General features: G+C 35.8%; 1 non-coding gene across 1 annotated transcript; it reads right to left on the bottom strand.

Annotated features, from left to right (window-relative positions):
- Window positions 1-1,004: 1,004 nt before the first annotated feature.
- Window positions 1,005-1,077, bottom strand: TRNAR-CCU (transfer RNA arginine (anticodon CCU)). The gene has a single exon. It is a non-coding gene; the product is annotated as a tRNA-Arg (tRNA).
- Between the last annotated feature and the right edge of the window lie 18,277 nt (window positions 1,078-19,354).

Below are 19,354 nucleotides of genomic sequence, written 5' to 3'. Positions count from 1 at the left end.
TTATTTAATATTCTATTATTCTATGCCTCCAACCCTTACCTCAAACTAATGTCCTTGGATTTAGTTTGTTGTAAAGTGGATTAGAAATTCAAATCAAGTATTTAAGAATCAACTAATATTCAGATTAAAAAAAAACAAGCAAAAATAGTATCTCAGACACCATGGCAACTCTGGAAGAAAGCTGATTTTTTTTTTTTTTGGAAATACCACAAGTGTTAAACTGATAATAATGATCACAAATATTTATTGAATGCTTTATGACAATTTTCTAAGATGTTTTTAAATGTATATTAACTAATTTAATTCTCATAACAATCCTATGAGATAGATACTATTATTCTCACTTTTTAGATGAAGAATAGAGATGGTAAGTAACTTGCGTAAGGACAGAGTAAATAGTAGTGGAATCAGGATTTGAACTCTGGCAATCTGGTTTCAGAGTAATACTATTATTAGCAAAGGTATTAAGATAAATGAGATGTTAACTGATCTAGACTACTACTAAAGAAAGCGGTATGAAGAAAAACATTGAATCAAATAGGAGTTAAGAAGTCAAGAAAAAGGGGCACCTGGGTTGTTAAGTGTCTGCCTTCAGCTCAGGTCAGGATCCCGTGGGGCTCCCTGCTCCGCGGGAAGCCTGCTTCTCCCTCTCCCACTCCCCCTGCTTGTGTTCCCTCTCTCGCTGTCTCTCTCTCTGTCAAATAAATAAATAAAATCCTTAAAAAAAAAAAAGTCAAGAAAGAAAGTAAATCTGCAATGGATCCTTTAGGACTTTAGTTTATTTAAGGATATAGATATGAGCAAAACAAATGGACTATTTGCCTTTTTCAAAAAAGAATTAGTATTTTTATTTCAGGTATACAATATTCATTATTTCTTCCAAATGGAATAATAGGAGAGTGTGTTGTTTGTGAATCTGCCAAAATTTTCCTCTTTATTGGTCTCTAATTATTCTTTATAGTTTCTTCTTTTTTTTTAAAGATTTTATTTTTAAGTAATCTCTACACCCAACATGGGACTTGAACTCATGACCCAGAGATCAGGAGTCCCATGCTCTACCAACTGAGCCAGCCAGGCGCCCCTATAGTTTCTAATAAGTAGAACTAAAAACAGTTTAAGGTATGTGAGCTTGTTTTATAAATCAAGAGGATTTCAACTTTAGTTCAGAAGTATCAGTGATATTTTTGTTATATAACTTCCTTTGTATGACAGAATAAAAATGTATCTAGTAAAATAAAATTATTATTTTGAATTAGAAAAAAAGCATTTTTGCCAATAAAATTGCACATTTTTAAAGATAAGATAGTATTTGTAGAATTAATCAGAAGCTTATTAAATTCATGCAGAAACATCTAGTCCCTCATTTGGACAATAGTAAAGGTCAGAATTTTGAATGAGATTACTAAAGTGAAAAGTTTCAATACTATTTTGATGTTTTACTGAAACACAAGACCTACTAAAATGCTTGCACAGAACACACAAAACACGTTGGGTGTTTAAACTTAGAGATTAAGATTTTTTTCTTTTTTGTAAAAATTTTTGTTCTAAAGTTGGAAATCCTCTATTTTAGATGCTTTCTATTATTAATTTCAAAATGTCAGTTTACTTGTCTTTTTCTTAAAATGGAGCAATTTCTACAAAAAAAGGAACAGGACATGTAAAAAAGAAAAATAGTAATAGTAGTATGTCTTTTTTACTTATGTGGCTTATTTTTGAGTTTCAATTAAATATCTCTATGTGCAAATTGAGAAATGTTCTTTTCCCCATACTTTAAAAATGTTTGTTTGTGTATTTTTATGAATGGCCTTTATTTTGTGGTATAAATCAAGCTGAACTCCTTTCTATGTCCATAGAGGTAAAATGATCTGAAACTAGATCTTCATGCATTTTTTTTCCTAACAGCATTGCTCCTCCTCCTGTTCCAACAGTGTCCCTCTGAACAGGGCTTAGGTTATATGGTTGGCCAAAGGCAAAATTGGAATCCTTGTTTTTGACTGCCTTAGTCTACCCATATTGTGTCTCTATTTTATATATTGCTTCTCTCCTTTCTTAGTTACCTCACATCCGCTTGCTTTCTCCTGTATCTATTCAGATTTGCTCAAATATCGTACCAGTGGCTTTCAATCATGGCTACTCATTAGAATCTCCTGTCATTCTTTTTTTTTTTTTTTTTTAGAGAGAGAGCGTGATCGTGTGGGACAGGGGGAGAGAAGAGAAGAAAGAGAATCTTAAGCAGGCTCCACTCCCAGCAGGGAGCCCTGCACAGGGCTTGATCTCATGACACTGAGATCATGACCTGAGCTGAAATCAAGAGTTGGCCGCTTACCTGACTGAGCTACCCAGGAGCCCCTCACCTGTCATTCTTTTTTTTTTTTTTTTAAAGATTTTTATTTATTTATTCAAGAGAGAGAGAATGAGAGATAGAGAACACGAGAGGGAAGAGGGTCAGAGGGAGAAGCAGACTCCCTGCTGAGCAGGGAGCCCGATGTGGGACTCAATCCCGGGACTCCAGGATCATGACCTGAGCCGAAGGCAGACGCTTAACCAACTGAGCCACCCAGGCGCCCTCACCTGTCATTCTTAAAAAAAAAAAAAAGGAAAAGAAAGAAAAGAAAAAAAGAAAAAATACAGATGTCCAGGCTAAAATAAGAATCTCTGGGGCTGAAGCTATGGCATCAGTGTTTTAAAGACGTGCCCCAGATAATTCTAAGGATTAGCGAGGACTATGAACCGCTGAGTTAAAGAATGAAATGCTTGCTTCAAGAATCAGCAGACAGGGTAAGAAGATAGTTTGGGCCTGGAGACTTTCTGGTATCCTTAAGCTCACATTACATAGATAATGCCTCCTTAGTTTATTCATGAGGCTAGCCATGGTATTGCTGGTAAACCAGAGAGGAGAGCCTGAGTAGATGGGTGTATCTATTAAAAGCCTGTAGAATTTGCTTTATTGGTGTTTATCATCTCCAAGTAGTTGGCATTAAGAAAAGAAGAGGTAGCGGCTCCTGGGTGGCTCAGTTGGTTAAGTAACCTTCTTTTGATTTTAGTTTAGGTCATGCTCTCAGGGTCATGAGATTGAGCTCCACATGGGGCTCTGTGCTGGGCATGGCCCCCCCCCTCTAAAATAAGTAAATAAATCTTAAAAAAAAAAAAAGAGAACCCCTCCCCCAAGAACCTGCATTGCTAATTCTCAATGTTTGGCATTTTGAATAATAAATTATTCTGACTTAGTTTTACCTAGTATCCACAGAATTTCAATACATCTGTAATGGAAATTGATGGTGGTTTTGATAGCTTATTTATTATTCAAGTACCTTCGTAGAAGAGAATAAAAAAAACTACAACCTTATTTTGGATCAGTCAATAAATAATGTCCAGAGCTTGATTAAATCTGGTCACAAGGTCTGGCATTTAGATTGGGTGTTATCTGAAACTTGTATAGATTAATTGATTCTTTTCTTTTAAAGATCTTACACTGAGATGCACCATAGTGGATCAAATACTTTTAATTAACTCAAATGAAAGCAGTATCCAGCACCTACCTATGGTTTGGAAATTGTTTTGCTGTTTGGTTGAACTAAAATTGTGCAGACTATTTGATGGAACTTGTTCAAACTGGTTCTTGAGGAATTAGCTCATTTGAGTAGTCTTTTAAAGTCAATATTACTTTGGATTAAGTAAGATTTTTGTAGAGAAATGAATTTTATATTGGGGGAGTAGGGTGTGTCCCTGGGAGTTACTTCTCAGTTCTGTGAGCCACTTAACTTTGTTGAGCCACTATTTCTCCATCAGCAATTTGGTTATAAAAATGATTGCCTGGTACATACTTTAGAGGGAGGGATTTGGAGCAGGAAGATTTTGCTGTAAATAAATTAAAATACCGTTGAGCCTTTAGTAAAGCTTTGTTGGAATCTTTGATTAAAAAGTGTTATAAAATAGTGGATTAGGTCAATACAGCTGCTAATATTATTAACAAATCAACAGTTACAAGTGGCATAATGTTCCCCCACAGCACTTTGTGCTTACCGTTTCTGTATCATGTATCAGACTATATTTTAATGAGTTGATAATGTCTATTTCTCCTTTTAGATTTAACTGATCTTGAGAGCAGGGACTGTATTTATCTTTGTATTTAGTCTAATATAGACCTTGGCATATAACCTTCAATACATGTTTGCTCAATGAGATTTTTTTAAATGTATCTAGGATGAAAATGTTAATTACTTTAAAATCAATATATCACTTTTTTCTTTTTGGGGGGAATACTATTAGAAAATATATTTTTACTGTCTCTGAAAGTATGCAAAATGTGTTTAAGGGGAGATTTAGTGCTTTTGAAAATTCGAATTGGATTGGGAAGTGAATTATATTAAGTCAGAGTGATGTAGTGGGGCACTGCATTTGCTATTTTATAATGGGTAAGCAGTGAGGTGTGGAGGAAGAATCATGGGCTTTGTAGCTAAACTGACCTGGATTTGAATCTGCTGCTTTCAAGATGGGTGACTTGGGGAAATTTCTTAATGTCTCAGTTTCAATTTCCTTATCTTTGAAATAGGGATAATAGTACTTACTTCATAGACCAGTTGTAATGATTAAGTAGAATCTTTAGTAAAGCATCTGATACAATGTCTAGATGTATTAGGGGCTGTGATAGCTGTTATTATTAGATAAATTAGCAAAAGGATTCTTTTCAGGTAGAAAATTATTTAAAGATGTGCTTTTCTTTTTCAAAGATAGACTTTTCAGTTGAATAGAAATTTCTGTCCTTTTACTTTTTCTTTTAGTTTAATTTGCTGGAAGTTAATTTCCAAGTTAAACACTATGAAAGATTGCATAGGCTATATTTTACTCTTTGCTCCTAAGGGATCTTGTACTGTCAGAGGATTACAAGGTGAAGCTAAGCTGGTGGTTTTCATTCTAGCCTCTGTTAGTCCCTGTCACCAAACTACCACACAATTTGGAGCATTTGCCAGTGTTGGCTCAAGAGAGGCCAATCGAGACACTAATAGATGCATTTTCTCCATGAGTACACCCTTGGATCACACATAGAATTCCTATTAACAGCAATGAGAGTTAAACTTGTAAATCCCTCATGCATTGATGGGAGAATAGACCTTTTAGTTTACTTAGCCATCTTCCAGTTATTTGGCACTTTCCCCATCCCTTGTGAGTTCTCCAACATTTTCATTAAAGGCTTTTCTATTTTCTATTCTGCTTCATTCAGTTTGGGTTGTAATTCACGTTGGCCTGATGCCTTGGCAGCAATGAATGATTCTAATTGCCTCACTATCTATCTAGTCTGGCCTAATCATAAAGCCTTTCAACTTTTCATTCAAGCTTCCAGCAGTATCAACTTCATGGGTCACAAACTTCCCACTCATATCCTTTCATTGCATCTTAGCTGCTTACCTCTTAAGTATTTAAGAAACTCTAGAGAGTTCATCATTATTTCATTCCTTTTCTGTTATACCATCTTATCCTTTTTGTAGAATTAAAGCAGCACCGCAGACACCTAAGGATGCAGGACGACTTTTGTCCAGACATTGTATCCGAAGAGCTAGATACCCTAGTTCTCATTTATTTGAGTTAGTTATAGCAAAGGGCTAGAAACTAGAAAGTTTTAAGTATTCTCCCATGTCTACTTCGTTACTTCTTTAACTTTAATCAGCTCCATTTCCTTGTCGACTTCCTGAAATACACAGTGTTCTTTTCTGATCCTGAAGATAGATATGGTATGAGAATCATAATGGTAAGCTGAAAACAAAGGTCCTGCTTTGAACTCCTGTGATTTTTCTGGCAGACAGGGAAGCTGCTCCAGCACTCTAGCTAGTGTGGCTATACTGTTTTGATTCTGTGTGGCAGTGCTTATTTTGGAGACTTTATGGGAACTCTTCTTATACGGTAAAAATAAGCATATATATACATATATATATATATATATATATATATATATATATATATATATATATAACAGTCCCAAAGGCTTAAAAAGGAAAGAATTACCCATTATTTGATCATGAAATATTTTATTTTTGCCTTCTCCTTCTTTATTTTTTTTTAAAAAAAGGATTCAAAAAATTTAAAAAGCTTTATATATATATTTATATTTTATTTTTCTTTTTGGTAATCTCTACACCAAATGTGGGGCTCAGATTCATGACCCTGAGGCTTGAATGTGAGCCTTGTGCTGGTTATACAATGTCATGATCCATTTGCAAGTTTTTTTATTAATCATGTTTATAATTCCAGGGTTTGGTACAAGGGAGGATGATTTATCAGAAGAAGGCACTTGGCCCTTCACTTCTAGCATGGTTAATTGGACATTTAAAAAAACTGATAGTTTTGATTAGTAATCAATGGGTACTGATTTCTTCTCTTGAAGTTTTATATATCTGACAATTAGGGGGATTTTCCATCAGATTAGCTTCAGACTTCACATGTGACTTTAAACATTTTCTCCCTCTATTCCCCCAAATATTTCCATGTGGATGCTATAGGCCATATTCATCATGCAATATGACCTCTGCCTCTGTACCTTCATTGGGTGAGTCAGAACAGTGCAGGGTAGAAGTATTTCTGAAAGCCATTCCTGTAGTGGGAGTGGCTAGCAATAACCATGAACATGACCACATATATATCCCACTAAACCAAAAGTAAATGTGTCCTCGACACAACTTACCCTTAGCAGGATCCCAATCCTCAATATTTCTATAAACACTCCAACACCACCCAGTGTGAGGAGAGTAGTGGAGAAGAAGTTGGAATGGAAAGAGACAGTGGTCTTAACTGATTGTGGTTAAAACATACTACTTTTGCAAGTTTTACAAAATCGTATTACCATGTGAATACATTGCTAAAAGCTCTTTCAGGAACAAATTACCACAAACTTGGTTGCTTAAACCAGCATAAATTTATTATCTTACCAGTTCTGTAGATCAGAGGTTTGAAATGGAAAAACAAACAAAAAAGTCTGAAATGGGTTTCACTGCTCTAGAATCAAGGTGTCAATGGGATTCCATTTCTTTTGGAGGCTCTATGGGAGAATCTCTTTCTTTTCCTTTTCCATCTTCAACAGGCTGTCTGCATTCTTGACTCCTGGTCCCTTCTTCCATCTTCAAAGCCAGTGACGTAACATCTTCAGGTCTTTCTGACACACATCCTCCTGCCCCTCTTTTATAAAAGGGTCCTTGTAATTACATCAGGCCCCAAGATAACCCACCATCTCAAGACCCTTAATTTAATCACAACTGCAAAGTCCCTTTTACCATGTAAAGTAACATATTCATAGGTTCTGGTGATTAGGACAGTAGACATCTTTGGGGGGCCATTATTCAGCCTATCACAGGCGAGTGCAGTTTAGTTTCATAATAAATCTGTTCGGTCCTTTAGCAAGACTAAAGTCTTCTTCATATAGGTCCTATATGGTCCTTGTTAAATCTGCTTTTTAAATATTTTATGTTTTATTGCTGTAATTATATGTAGCCTTTTTTCCATTTCCATTTCTTTCTTTTTTTAAAAAACATTTTTATTTATTTAAAGATATTATTTATTTGAGAGAGAGACAGAGATAGCGAGAGAGAGAAAGAGTGGGGAGGAGAGGGAGAAGCAGGCTCCCCACTGAGCAGGGAGCTGGATGCCAGGGCTCCATCCCAGGACTCCAGGATCATGACCCGAGCCGAAGGCAGACGCTTAACTGACTGAGCCACCCAGGCGCCCCCATTTCCATTTCTAGGTGGTTATAGTAATATAGAGAAAAATTACTGATCTTTATATGTTCCTTCTTAAATGTGGTATTAAAAAGCCATACCATGGGGCACCTGGGTGGCTCAGTTGGTTAAACAACTGCCTTTGGCTCAAGTCATGATCCCAGAGTCCTGGGATTGAGTCCCGCATCGGGCTCCCTGCTCAGTGGGAGCCTGCTTCTCCCATTCCCGCTCCCCCTGCTTGTGCTCTCTGTCAAATAAATAAATAAACTCTTTAAAAAAAAAGTGCGCCATACCACATTTCATTATTCTAGTGTTTTATTTTCACTAGAAATTCTTATGCTCTTATTTATTTTTAAAAAGATTTATTTATTTATTTATTTTAGAGAGAGTGTGTGTGTGCGAGTGGGAGGGAGGGGGAGAGAGAGAGAGAGAGAGAGAGAGAAGCAGACTCCCTGTTGAGCTCGGAGCCTAGCTTGACCCAGGACTTGATCCCGCGATCCCAAGATCCTGACCTGAGCGGAAACCAAGGGTCAGTTGCTCAACTGACTGAGCCACCCAGGTGCCCCCTTATGCTTTTAGATATATAATTGTATCAACAGCAAAAGATTGTTTTATCTTGTCCTTACTGATTATTTAATTTAGTTCTTATTGCATTTACAGTCTACCCCCAATGCCTAGATTTTGCTGAGATAGTTTCTAATTCAGTTCCAGACTATTATATTTTTCATAGTAGTATGCTTCTTCTGTTTCAAAAACTATTTTACACGTACATTATAAATTTGTGTCTATTTGTTATCTAAATTAATACTTATAAACTATATTGGTGGTTCTCAACTTGGGACCAGTTTTGCCCTCTAGGGAACATATGGCAATGGCTGGAGACATTTTTGAATTTTCAGGACTAGGGAGAGGAAATGTTACTGACATCTAGTGGGTAGAAACCAGAGTTGTGCTAAACATTCCTCAACGGGCAGGTCATTCTTACCTGTGGAACAAATAACGATCTGGTCTGTATGCCAAAGTTGAGAGACCCTGAGCTGTATGTATTACAAGATTCATTGCTTACCGCTGTTCCCCTCCTCTTCATTTTCTCATATCTTAAGGTCGTTATTCTGATGCATGTGTTGTTTTGTTAGAGTACTTATCTTGCATATAATTTTTCCTTGGATGGCTTATGTTGATGATATATTCTCTGTATTCTTATATATCTGCAAGCATCTTTATTATGCTTGGCAAGTGAATGATATAATTTTTTTCCATTGTAAATAACTTGTTTTTGAATGATATCTTGGCTAGGTATAGGATTTTTGAATTGCATTCTCTCTCAGTATTCTGTCAATGTTGTATTCTTTCTATTTCCCAATGTTGCTGATGCCAATCTGGATTTTTTCCTTTATAAATAACTTCTTTAGCTCTGAAGCTTGTTATATAGTTCTTTTTATCCTTGAAACTTGGGATTTTTACTAGGATATACCTCGGTATATTCCCTCATTCCCTCTTATTCTTTCTTAATCAGTGAACTCTTTTAATTGTAGGGTTGAATCTTTCCTAATTCCAGGGAATCTTCCTTCTTTTTTTTCTTGAGTTATTACCCCTCCTACATGCTCTAATTTCTTCTTCTGGAGTTTCTATTATTTATATTTTAGGTCTCTTCAATTTGTTCTCCAAGTTTCTAAACTTTACCCTCATGATTTCTGCTTTTTTGCTTCCCCCCTCCAAGCCAAACAATAAACTCTTCAAATTTTTTAAATTAATTTGAGACATAATTTACATACAGTGTAATGTACAGATTTTAAGTGTATAAATTTGTAAGTTTTGACAAATATATACACCCACATAACCCATACTTTATCAAGATACAGAATATCTTTACCATTCCAGAAATATCCCTCATGTCCCTTCCTAGGTATTTCCAAGCCCCTGACCAGGCAAGCAGTCTTTCCTTCCCTTAGATTAGTTTTGCCTACACTAGAACTTCCTGTAAATAGAATGACACTGTCTGGCTTCTTTTACTGAGCAAGATGTATTTTCCAATTTATGTTCAGTTTTCAAAGGTTTTTATATGCTGATTTATCTGTCTTGGACATGCATCATTTGTGGATTAGTTGGAGATTTGGGTAGTGGTTTAATCTTAGTTCAGTTCTCAAAGCCTTTGCTATGCTGCTTTTGGTTCTCTCCCAAACATGCCCACCTTAAAGGTAAACCTATGATTTTGTGGGTTCACGTATTTGAGGATGCAGAGTATTTGAGGATCACCTTCTTTAGCTCTCTATCTTCTCTGGGAGACTTCTCACACTCTCTGCTCCAAAGGGGTCCCTGCTCCTTGTTATTCTGGTCAGAAAGATGGAATTTATTTTGGAGTTGGGGTCAGGAAGCTCACCTTCTTGCAGGTTGCTTGTCCCAGTTTTTATCACTTTTTACAATCTTCCTACTTTTTAAAAATTAAAAACAATTTGTGCTATGTTAGAAAAATGCTTAACACAAATTTACCATCTTAACTATTTCTAAATGTACAGTTTAGTAACTAAGTGTTAAATGTATTCACATTGCTATGTAACCAATCTCTAGAACTTTTTTGGTTGGAAAACTGAAACTCTGTACCCAGGAAGCGACTCTCCGTTTTGCCATCTCCCCATCCCCGGTCAGCTACCATTCCGCTTTTTATTTCTATGAATTTGACTACTGTAGGTACTTCATCTAAGTGGAATCATGCAGTATCATGTCTTATGACTGACTTACTTCGCTTAGCATAATGCCCTCAGGTTTCATCCATGTAGCATGTGTCACAATTTCCTTCCTTTCTAAGGCTGAATAATAGTCCCTTTATGTATATACCACATTTTGTTTATCCATTTGTCCACTGATGGATACTGGGGTTTGCTTCCACCTCTTGGCTGTTGTGAATAGTGCTGCTTTGAACTAAGTGTGCAAATGTCTCTTTGAGATCATGCTTTTAATTGTTTTGAACATATATATGTTAAATAGTATATATATGTATGTATATACACACATACACAGAAGTGGAATTGCTGGATCAGATGGTAATTCTATTCTTATTTTTATTTTTTGAGAAACCACCATATTATTTTCCACAGTGACTGTACCATTTTATATTCCTACTAACGATGTGCAAGTATTCCAATTTTTCTGTGTCCTCACCAACATTTGTTATGTTTTTGGATAGTAGCTATCCTAATGGGTGTGAGGTGATTTCTCATTGTGTGTGTGTGTTTTTTTTTAAGATTTTATTTATTTATTTGACATAGAGAGAGAAAGAGAGAGCACAAGCAGGGGGAGTGGCAGGTAGTGGGAGAAGGAGAAACACTCCCCGCCGAGCAGAGAGCCTGACATGGGGCTCCATCCCAGGACCCTGGGATCATGACTTGAGCCAAACATAGATGCTTAATCGACTGAGCCATCCAGGCACCCCCTCACTGTGGTTTGGTTTTGCATTTCCCTAATGACAGTATGCCTAATTTTGTTCACTTTGCATAGTTGACAAATTATTATTATTATTATGTTGGTATTTTGTCTAGTTTTTTTTTTTTTAGTTGTAATCAGTTGGGGAGATAAGCAGAACCATAATTAACAATTTTCAATCGTGAATTTCATGTTTTGAGTGGCGGATTTTATTGTATTGAAAAAGTGTTGGGCCTTGTTCTGGCAGGCTGTTAAATTATTTAGGGATCATCTTGAACTTGGAGGGTTTGTTTTTAAATCTTTGTGGGGTGGGTCTTGGGTGGCCTCTACTCTAGGGCTAGTGTAGCCCCCCCTACTAAGGCATACCCTTCTCAGCATCTCTACTGAATGCCCTATGTTTTCAGCACCATCTCTCCTCTCTGGTTGATGGGAACTTGAAAAGTTCCCAGCCCTGGGTGACCTCTGAATCATTTCTCTTACAGTTATGTGGGAATTGTTTTTTGGGGGGGCAGTTGTTCTTCGCCTGATATTGTGGAGTTTGACCCTTGGGGCACACAAATTCATATTCAGCCAGAAACTCAAAGGACCTTGAAAAGGTTTCTGGAGCTCTTTCTTTGTGTAGCTTCCTCCTCTGTGGTGTAATCCCACAATTTACATTCACCTCAGTTTCCCTAACTCCGGTCTCTGCGTCCTTCACTCAGTGGCAGTGCTGGGCCAGTTTTGGTTCTGCCCCCTGAGCCACAGGAATGCCTCCAGGGGTCTCTTCAAGTTGTTGCTCTTCTCTAGGGGGTTATAGTCTGGCATTGCCTATTGTCTGATGCCTGAAATTCATTCTTGTATGTATTTTGTCCTTTCTTCTACTTCTTTATAGAAGGAGGGTAAGTCCTAGAGCAGTTATGCTTTTGTGGATGGAAGCAGAAGTCCATCTCTTTATGCTTTGCTCTGTGCTTTGAGGTATTTCTTCTTGGACTTCTCATTTGATTTGCAGTAGTGATCATCCTTTTCAATTCAACTACTGAATTTTAGAATCAGAAAACCATGCTTAATTCTAAAAAGTTCTCTTTATGCTGTAATTGAATCTCATGTATTCTTTTTATTTTTGTGTTAAAGTTGTTATTTATCTTCTTCAGTATTTCTATTTCAGTAGCAGCTTCTTTTTCTTAAAATTTTTTGAGTTTTCATGAGGTGTTTGAGTTCCCTTAAATATGTTTAAAAAAATTTACTGCTATCCACTATCAGGGCTCACAACTTTTGGGGTACCTTGACTAGTAGTAGCAAACTCATGAGTAGAAGCAGGGACACCAGTGTTTCCTCCTGTGGGTTATTGATGTATCAACTGATAATCTGCCAGACTTTTGTTCTGCCAAGATACATTTTTAGCATAGCGTTTAACGTCCCTGTCATTTCACTAACTCCTCTTGTCATCTTCCCAAATGCATCCTTTGTTCAAGACATTCTACTTGGGATTTTACATACAACCCATTTTTTTAAGCATTTGTGCTTTTGTTACTACTATCTCTCACACCTGCCATACTCTTATATTCCCAGTATATTCTTTCTTATTCATACTTTGAGATTCAGCTGAGTAGGCCTTTTACCCAAGGGGAGTTGGGCATTGCCCTAATAGGCTGAACACATTGGTGAGGCAGGATTAGAGAGAACACCCCTTGGGCAGTAATTCTGAAGTAGATAGCCAAATAGTGTCTGTGTTACATATGTGCATTACAGATTGTGCCCAAAAGAGAAATATAGACCCTAGGATATAAGTCTTTTATCATATTTCCAAATAAGTGCTAATGAGAACCAGAGAAAGGGCAGAAGCTTTTTGCCCAATACTTCTGAGAGGCCAGAAGTTGCACTTCATGGGTCAAGGCAGCAATGTGGAAGAGAAAGACAAAATGGTTCTTCCTACAGTCCTGGTTCCCCACCTCACATACAACTCATGATTTTGATACCAGACTCAGAGTTTTCTCTGAAATCCAAGTCTTCTCATCATTCTAGAAACTTCAGTGCCAAAGACCCATCCAAATATTCTTACCTTCAGTGATGTTCATCTGCCCTCCAGATCCAAAAACATTTCCTGTGGTCATATATGAAACTTGAACTGCCCAGTTTTGACATCTTAAACTTCCAATCTTAATATTCTTTTATAATACTTTTCTATCTTACTAGTTCTTACACATCTCTACATATTGTGTGTGTGTGTGTGTGTGTTTTTTTTTGGCTCCCATGGACACTTAAGAGTCCCTGAAACTCTTTTCTTTCAAAGTATCACCACCCTTCTGGTTGTATTGTTGTCCAGCCCAGACACCAGGGTATATAAATTCAACCACTCTCTTGTCAGTATTCTCAGCTTTCCTACCGTTTGCCACTTCACTGTATCCAATCTTCACGGCGTCAAATCAGGAACAATCCAAGAACCTGTCTTCTCTATTCCAACATATGGGATACTGGAAGAAACAATCACAACCATGAATACTAGCATTACAAATAATAGAAATGTGCATGTTGTTGTCATTAATAATAATAACGTACACTTATTTTTATTCATAATATAAACCCAACTAATTCTTTAGGGAAACAAGTTTTTATGATACTAGGTTTGGCAAAAATTTCTCCCACAGTTTACATAAAGAGAATAATATACATAATGTACATACACATATACTTACATACCTAATACACATATATACACACATGCAATAAACATAATATATTGGACATACTGTAAACAAAATAGTATTTTAGTGCTGTATACAACATACAATCAGTGACATCACATGAAAGTTTGCCTCCATAAAGACAATTTTAGGGGGCCTGCATAATATGATCTCAGCACATTTGGCTAGTAAATTTACTTAATCCATGGAACAATCTTTTCATCATTCAGCCTTCTTGTTTGCAAATAAGAGAAAATGAACTCTAACTTAGAAGAAAAAAAATTTTTTTTGTTGGAAGGATTTCACACAGAATTCATAAAAAGTTTGGAAAACGAGGCTTAGGGAAAAGGTGGAAAAAGAAAGGCAAGCCCCAGGAAAGATCCTGTCATAAGAGTAGCCTGCACACTGCTGCCCTTAGATAGACTGTAGACTTTCACCCCTATTTTCCTGACCTCACTTCTGCTGCCACCACTGTGGCAGATAATCTGATTGTCTTTGCATCTTGCTTCACCTTCTCATGATACAAGGTCCCAGGATAATAGATCATCCAATAGATCAAGCCTAGATCGCATGTGGACTTCTGGTGTCTAGAGAGTGCTCTTTGGTGTTTCTAGGGAGAAGCAGGACCCTGCCTCTCCTCTATCTTGGGATTTCCCCAGTATAGGAAGGGTATTTGGAAGTTGAGCTGCCAAGGATAGCAAATGTCCACTCTATCCTTGAAGCAGTCCTCCCTAAATATTGTTTATCTTGGCCAAGATTTTGATCGGTATTGGACAGCATGAGTTCAAGATTGTATTTGCTGACAACTACCTGGAGTGCTGCTAGTCTATGTTGCCAATTAAATAAAGACCCATATGCTTTAACAGACAGTTGAATTGGGAGTAGGATTGATATCCTCTTGTGAAGATTTGAGTTGCCTAATATAGACACACGGCTGACTAGGAAGGCCACCCCTGGTGCTCGAGAAGCTGTGGGAGTACTTATAGGCATGGCCAAGAGTCCACTTTAAAAAATGATTGTGATTTGCTCTAATGTACAGACAAAGAGAACATTTATGTTACATGTAGCAAAACCATAATAATATTAGCCTGGCATATTTTAAGAAATGTATAACCGATGCCTCCTTAGCTATGAAAAAAATTCAGTGAAGATCCCATAGAATAGAATGCCTAGCTTTGAAAATTGCTACAGTGTATTGCTGTTATTTGGTATACTTTTCAAAAGAAGATATTTGAGGAATATACTCCAGGATAACTAAAAGAGGAAACTTTCATGAAATTTTTCTTTTGAATAATATGGATATGAAAAATTTTATGTTAAAATTTTATACTGAATAGATAATAATATGGTCACATGGTTCAAAATGGTACGGAGTATGAAATCTCTTACCCCATCTGTCCAGTGATCTCCAACATACTTAAACACTTAAATTTGTTTTTGTATTTCCTTCCAGAGTTACATTTATGCAAACAGAAACAAATATGTATATGTAGTCCTGTTTACCCCCTTTTTAAAAACACAAAAGTAGCATACTATTTTTACTTTTCTGTTCTTTTTTTTGAAACTTAATAATAGATACTAGAGATCTTTTTATAGAAGTAAGTAAAAAGCTTTCTTGTTCTTTTTCTTTTGAATAACATTTTATTATATAAATGTACCATAATTAAAAAAAAGAACTAGTCCTCTATTGAAGGAGATTTGAATTGTTCCCTATCTTTTGCTATTATATACAATGCTGTAATAAGTCAACTTGTACATATTTTGCACACATGTAAGTTTAAATGTAGGCTATATATCCAGAAGTGGAATCATTGAGTCAGAAGATGTATACATTTGTAATTCTGATAAATATTGCTAAATTATACCAATTAATCCTTCCACCAGTGTTAAATGAGATCCCCTGTTTTCCTATGGACTCTCCAGCAGTGGTTTTGTTACAATTTTGAATTTTTTTTCAAATCTGATAGGTAAAAATGGTATCTGAGAATAGTTTTAGTTTATTTAATTTCTTTATCTTGCCTGAGTGAGGCTGGGAATCTTGTCATGTATTTAAAAACATTTACATTTCCTTTCCTGGGACTTATCTGATCTTTCTTTTGCTCTTTTTGCTATTGGGTATTGGTCTTCTTCTTATCAATTTTTATGAACTCTTTATAAATTTGTGAGATTAACCCTTTGCTTGTGATATGATTTGCAGATATTTTTTGACCAGTTTGTTATTATCTCATTACTTTGCTTATGGTAGTTCAGAAGGTTTATTTTTTATTTTGATTTCTCCCATGAACTCTGGATTTTGAGTCATGGTACTATTCTGGCTTATGGTTTTAAATCTTGATTCACTTTAAATTTATGCCATATACAATCTGAGGTATGGATATCTTTTTTTTTTTTTTTCAGGTGATCACCCTCTCCTAAGACTATTGAATAGTCCATCTTGTCCCTTCTAGCCTTAAATGCCAATAAATCTAGTCCTGTTCAGTGGATGGCTTTCCTCTATTCAGAGCTTATAGAGACTAAGGCTCTTTTTGGTTTTTGGTTTCACCATCCCATAGAGCCTTACTGTCCTCTACATTTAGCCAGAGAAGGATACAGTATGAAAAAACCCAAAAAACCCTGCATTTTAAAAGTTTTGTCTGGGAAGTGACACACAGTGCTTCTGCTTATATTCATTGGTGAGAACTAGTCATGTCATATCTCTCTATATCTGTCTATCTATTTATCTGTCTATCATCTCTATTCAATTATATATATATATATATATATATTTCCCCCCCCATAAGTATTCAGTCACGTCATCAGGATTTTCATATGATTGCACTGACTGGCCCATTCAGTCCACGTTTAAGAATAGTGGTGATAGTAGCTACTTCTTCCTGACTGTAGTATCAATTATGTTTCCTATAAAACCTGCAGGCTTTGGGGCCACAAAAGAAATATTTTATCATATTCAGGAAGTATCTTTGTATTTATATTTCATTCAGTTTTTTTCTTTAGTCAAAAATAGATTTTTCAAATCCTATTCAGCACCTTAGAGATAAAGTTTTTTTGTTATTAGAACCAATAAAGGTTTTATATTAATAGCTTCAAACTAATGCATTTATGAAACGAATCCCACTTGATAATTTCCAACCGTCCTTGCACTTCTGGAACAAATCTTACTAGGTGTTTATGTACGTATCTTTTAATGTACTCCTGGATTATATTTAGTAATATTTTACTTAAGATTTTTGCATAAATTTTCTTAAATGTTATTGATCTGTGGTTTTCTTTTTTTTTTAAAGATTTATTTATTTATTAGAGAGAGAGTGAGTGAGCATGGGGAGGGGCAGAGGGAAAAGGAGAGAGAAACTCCAGCAGACTCCTCATTGAGCTCAGAGCCCGACGCGGGGCTCCATCTCAAGACCCCAAGATCATGACCTGAGTTGAAACCAAGAGTTGGAGGCTTAACAGACTGTGTCACCCGGAGCCCCCTTTTTTGGTGCAATCTTTGTCAGGCTTTGTGTTAATGTTATACAATATCATACAAATATATGGACATTTTCTTTCTATCTCTTTGCAGTTGGGCAGTTCAAGTAGCACTGGACAGTCTTTCTTTAAGGTTTTCATAAAATTCTTGGAAACTATTCTTTTTTGGGGGTTGGGGATGGACAGCTTACTCTTTAACAATTTCTCCAGTTGCTTCTATGGACATTGGTCTGTTAACGTTTTCTGTGTTGTTTTTGTTCAGTTTTGGTAAATTATACAGTTGAGACTTGAACAACGAGGCTTGAACTGCATGGGTTCACTTACACAGGAGTTTTTTTTCAATAAATACAGTAGTGTTGTAAATGTATCTTCTCTTCTGTATGATTTTCTTTTTTTTTTTTTTAAGATTTTATTTATGTATTTATTTAGAGAGTTCACATGAGTGGGGGAAGGGGCAGAGGGAGAGGGAGAGAGAGAATCTCAAGCAGACTCTGTGCTGAGCACAGAGCCCAATGCAGGGCTTGATATCACAACCTGGAGATCATTACCTGAGCTGAAATCAAGAATCGGATGCCCAACTGACTGAGCCACCCACCCAGGTGCCCCATTCCCTATGATTTCTTTCTTTCTTTTTTTTTTAAGGTTTTATTTATTATTAGAGAGAGAGTGCATGAGAGAGAGGAAGAGGGAGAGAGAAGGAGCAGGGGCAGAAGCAGGCTCCCCACTGAGCAGGGAGCCCAATGTGGGACTCGATCCCTGGACCTGGAGATCATGACCCGAGCTGAAGGCGTACACTCAACCAACTGAGCCACCCAGTCACCCCTCCTTATGATCTTCTTAATAACATTTTCTCTTCTCTAGTTTACTTTATTGTAAGAATACAGTATATAATACATATAACATACAAAATATGTGTTAATTGACTGTTTATGTTGTTGATAAGGCTCAACAGTAGGCTATTAGTAGTTAAGTCTTTGGGGAGTCACAGTTATACATGGATTTTTGGCAGTGTGGAGTCAGTGCCCTGGCTCCCATATTGTTCAAAGGCCAACTGTATTTGAATACATATTGTTATCATTATTGGTGTTCTCTAAAAATTTTGCTATTTTGGTTTATATTTTTTCTTTGACCTGACAGTTATTTTGTAGAGAGTTTTAAAATTTCCAGATATAAAAGCCTATTTTCTGGGTTTGTTAATTTCCAATGTTATTACATAGTGATCATACTGTTGCCTGTTTTATTTCTGTTTTCTAGAATTTACAGGTTGAATGTAAAAGCATTTATGACAATCCAGATGTCCTATGTCAAGCCAGATATTAACAGTATTTGCAAAATATGTAACATAATTTTATTCTTTTCACTAAACTTTTGTTTTGGAAAATATAGTTTTTTCTTTAAAATATATTATTTATGGTAACATTTAATGGCTTGTTATTTTTAAATGAATTAAAAAAACTAATAATGAAATTATTTATATAATAAATAATAAATAAATAAAAATTTCAGTTTTAATTTCCAAAACAATAAATATCAATAGATATTATCTACACAAACAGACACTCTTTGGGGTCCTCTATAATTTTTAAGAGTTTAGAGAGTGTGGCTCCTGAGGTCAAAAATGTTTGAGAACTGTTGCACTATAGAATTGGGTTTTGCTTTGTGATCCATTCTAAAAATATTTTTCTTCTAATGATTGAATTAAACTCATTTGCACTTACAAATGTAACAGATGTTTGCTTTTAATTTTAATTTTTTAATTCATAATAATTTTCATCGTTTTCCACTTTAATAATTTTTCAAAAAGTCTTTATTCTGTTTTTTCTTTTCCTTTTTTTGTGTAATTCTTCTGTTCTTAGAGAAGTTTTATGTTTTTATCTTAATAGTTCCTTTTATAACTACACCTTTATGCAATATGTTTAGTCCTCTTATTTTAAACAGTATCTGTTGTTTCCCTACTCTGAGCAATGATAACATTAGTGTGTTTTCTTTGTTTTCCTTTACACTCCTTCACCATCTTATTTTAGTTAATTATGTAATCTTTCTTAAGTGTTACTGTTGTACTGCTAAATATGCTTATACTTAAATTGTGATGTATCAACTTAAAAA

This window comes from Callorhinus ursinus, unplaced genomic scaffold (genome assembly GCF_003265705.2).
Source record: "Callorhinus ursinus isolate GAN/ISIS: 27379988/994484 unplaced genomic scaffold, GSC_fseal_2.0 scaffold2, whole genome shotgun sequence".
Taxonomy (NCBI): Eukaryota; Metazoa; Chordata; class Mammalia; order Carnivora; family Otariidae; genus Callorhinus; species Callorhinus ursinus.
Note: the sequence above shows the minus strand (reverse complement) of the source record. Positions and strands in the feature narration are given on the sequence as shown.